The sequence below is a fragment of the Suncus etruscus genome, chromosome 6 (assembly GCF_024139225.1).
Source record: "Suncus etruscus isolate mSunEtr1 chromosome 6, mSunEtr1.pri.cur, whole genome shotgun sequence".
NCBI lineage: Eukaryota > Metazoa > Chordata > Mammalia > Eulipotyphla > Soricidae > Suncus > Suncus etruscus.
In genome coordinates this window covers 131,027,655-131,031,536 of record NC_064853.1, presented here as the reverse complement: position 1 = coordinate 131,031,536, position 3,882 = coordinate 131,027,655, and the positions used below count along the sequence as shown (strand labels likewise).

The following is a 3,882-nucleotide window of genomic DNA, read 5'->3' as shown; positions in this document are numbered from 1 at the left end:
GTATGTATAGTATTTTCCATTTTAATATGCCTATGCAAACAAGGAATAATGCCACGTGCTTTATCAGCACATATGGGGACCACAAGAACAAGTCCAATATTCCCCGTGACTTGGTTCAAACATAAGTATTAAACTGAAGGACTCTTTCACCAAAATTCCTTATTAAACAGTTCATAAAGAGAAGAAAAGATAAAAAGTGAGGAAAATAAACAATCTGACATAAGACAATGGACACAATTATTACCATTTACAGGTATATTCAATAATAGCTATAGCAGTTGAGGGAATATATCTACAATATTTAAAGGAGATATGCATGTCCATTTTATGTCATTAGAAAGAGTCAGGAGGAGGGTGCTGAATCCTGGACACCCCTGTGGTCTGTGATTTAGCCTTTTGGAGTCTGCAAAATGACTCCCTGCAGTTCCATTGTAGGGAAATGCATTTGAGTGGGAAGTAATCAGAAACCTAGTATGGTAGCAACCACAGTTACACAATGAAGAAAGGAAGAGGCTAAGAGGCCGCTGAGAGTAAACAAGTAGGAAAAGAGTACTGGTCTCCTCCCAGCCTGAGAGTCCATCCTCTCATTTTTCTTTTTAATATACAGTGCCCCTGCATGGTTTTTTTTGTTTGTTTGTTTTGTTTTTTTTTAGCTCAGATCAAGTGTAGAACCTTCATGGCAATAAAGGTCAGTAAGAAAGGTGGTCATCATAGCTCAGAACTGATCTACCTGCACACGTGCACACAAAGCCCCTTTACATACATTTCCTTCCCTCCACCCACACCCACACCCACACCCCCCCCACACACACATATTACAGTATTGTTGCTTCTCAGAACTGGGGATCATGCACCAGTGGATGGGGATCCTTCTGATGCTCAGATTTGGCTATTTTCCCTGCACGGTTTTTAAAATGGAGACCAACAAGGAAAAAAATTACCAGTGTATGTCCCAACATACACCAGTGCTGCATCAGCCCGCCCTCCTCCCCATACGTCACCCTCTTAGAGGAGGGAAAGAAAGGGGGGAAAAGCAAGAGGACCACTATAGAGTCCACCTGAGCCGGCACCCAGGAAAGACCTGGAGTCCAGGGGAGAAATAGGGGATCGGCTGGGGGCCTGCCAGGCCTCCCAGCACCCTCCAAGCTAGGGAGAAGGCCTCCTGCGTGGGGTGTCCCCTAACCCCATGCCTGGGAAGAGCTGGCCTCCCAGATGAGAGAACCGGAAGCCAGCTTATCTGCCTGGCTCCTCCCAATGCTTCTCCTCCCTACAGTAGTGGGGGGAGTCTATGGCCCCTAAAAGGTCTCACCTGAATCTCACTTCTGGCCACCTGAGCCAGCACCCAGGAAAGGCCTGGAGTCCAGGGGAGAAGTAGGGGATCAGCTGGGGGCCTGCCAGGCCTTCCAGCACCCTCCAAGCTAGGGAGAAGGCCTCCGGCATGGAGTGTCTCCTAACCCCATGCCTGGGAAGAGCTGGCCTCCTGGATCAGAGAAAACCGGAAGCCAGTTTATCTGCCCATCTCCTCCCAATGCTCCTCCTCCCTAGAGTAGGGAGAGGGGAGAAGCCTAGGGCCCCTAAAAGGTCTCACCTCAATCCACTTCTGGCCACCTGAGTCAGCACCCAGGAAAGGCCTGAAGTCCAGGGGAGAAATAAGGGATCAGCTGGGGGCCTACCAGACCTCCCAGCACCCCCCCCAAGCTAGGGAGAAGGCCTCTGACGTGGGGTGTCCCCTAACCCTATGTGGCTGTTGTCTTTATTGTTCTGGTGCTTTTGAGGTTTTTGTTTGATTTATTTTTTTGTATTGTTATATTCTTCTTCCTTTTTCCCTTTCTTCTCTTAAATTGATATTCATAGCTTCTAGAAAGATTCCTCCCATTTTTTGCTTGTTTGATTTTTGCCCCATTTTATTTCATTTCATTTTATTTTTTTCTTCTTTCCTTCAAACAGAACCACATAAATTGAACCATCTTATTCCACCTCACAAATTGAGGGGAAAATAATGGAGGGTACCAAGATCAAATAGTCTTATGAACATTAAGTAGAAATAAAAAAAATGATCAGACTTAAACACCAAATTCAAAGCTAACAACAACAGAATCAATACCCAATCTACAACAAGCTAGACACAGAGGGGTCTACTTATACTAGCAGCCCAGGAGGAGTGGAGCAGGGTAAAGGAGAAAGATATGGGATGTATGCTGGGAACATGGGTGGAGGGAGGACAACATTGGTGGTGGGAATGCCCCTGATTCAATGTTGCTATGCACCTAAAATATTACTGTGAAAGATTTGTAATTCACTTTGGTCAAAATAAAACTTAAAAAATGCTTACTAACATCACAAAGTTAAGAATCAGTAGAAATGAGAATATGCTAATGCAATGCAATGTTTTCCTCAGTTTTTCTTCAGCCCCCCCCCCCCACAAACATACACATATCCATATATCTGGCTATGCAATAACAGGAATTGAACTCAAGGGCTCAAATATGGAAGGTGAACTGAAGGCCTCAAGCATGCAAGTCATGTACTCTGCCACTTTGAATTTTATTCATGCCCCTCTTTTTATTTTTAAAATAACTTGACAGGTCCAGAAAGATAGTAGTATAAGGAGTAAGATGCTTGTCTTGGACAATCCCCAGCACCACTTATGGTCCCCTGAGCACTGCCAGGAGTGATCCCTGAGTATAGATTCAGGAATAAATCCAGAGCACTGCCAGTTGTGAACCGAAAACAAAAACAATGGCAAATGATTTATATTATACATTGCATTTTTGTCTATTTTTTCTCATCTGTTGTGCCCAATGTCAACAAACCTCAACTTTTCTCTCACTTTGAAAAGTCAAGAGGGATATGATAAGACCTAATTTGTAGGTGTGAAATGATGAGTAACTTATATATTAAATGCTAAAACACTGGCATTTTATGTCTCTATTTTTCCTTTTTAAACTCAAATTTTAAAAATGCATTAATTTGGGGCTGGGGTGGTGGCACAAGTGATAAGGTTTCTGCCTTGTGCATGCTAGCCTAGGATGAACCATGGTTCTATCCCCCCAGCATTCCATGTGGTTCCCCCAAGCCAGGAGCGATTTCTGAGCACATAGCCAGGAGTAAACCCTGAGCATGACCAGGTGTGGTCCAAAAATTTTCAAAAAAGCATAAATTTTTATTAGAAATCAGTAGGGATGGGATTGCATGGGAACAGTGGAATGGAGCCTAACCAAGGAACTTCAATAGGATAAACATAGATCTTTCTGTGGAAAGGGCCTGAGCTGTTAAAGGGCTGCACTTGGGAACGAATTCACTTGATCCAGATTCATTTACCATGAAAGGAGGCACCTCGACCACATGAAGCCAACAGACAAGGAGGCTTGTTTTTTGTTCAACAATAGGTATCTTAGATACCACCAGGGTGGGACTCTCAAGTGTGGGACAATTTTACAAATGTGGAATGCTAAGCTTCCATGAATTTCTCACTATATTACCCATATTTCAGTTATGTTTTCTGTTCTGTTTTCTGAGAAAGATGTTTGTTTGCATGGGAAAAATGACATTACATGGCAGTACCCTATGAACTGGCTTCAACACTTTTAATGTAGCGTGGGCACAACTGATAAGACTGTGGGAAAACCTCATTATTCTCGGTGGGATATGGTACACAATAAATGATACTCTTCCAAAGTTACAGTGATGCCTGCTGAAAAGAAAATGAACTGCTTCTTCTTTGTGCCACTTAGCTTTTATTTACCATACATTTTTCTCTCTACTTTTCCCATTCCCTCTCCCTTGCATATTTCTCTTCTTTTTCTTCTCTTTCACTTTCTAATCCTTTTCACCTTCACATCCATTCCTTTTCTTTCATTTTTTCCCGTCTTTTCTTAAATC

At 43.0% G+C, this 3,882-nt stretch overlaps 1 non-coding gene across 1 annotated transcript; it reads right to left on the bottom strand.

Moving 5' to 3' along the window:
• Positions 1–831: 831 nt before the first annotated feature.
• On the bottom strand, positions 832–904 carry LOC126012663 (small nucleolar RNA U2-19). Its single transcript, XR_007497092.1, has one exon. It is a non-coding gene; the product is annotated as a small nucleolar RNA U2-19 (small nucleolar RNA).
• Between the last annotated feature and the right edge of the window lie 2,978 nt (positions 905–3,882).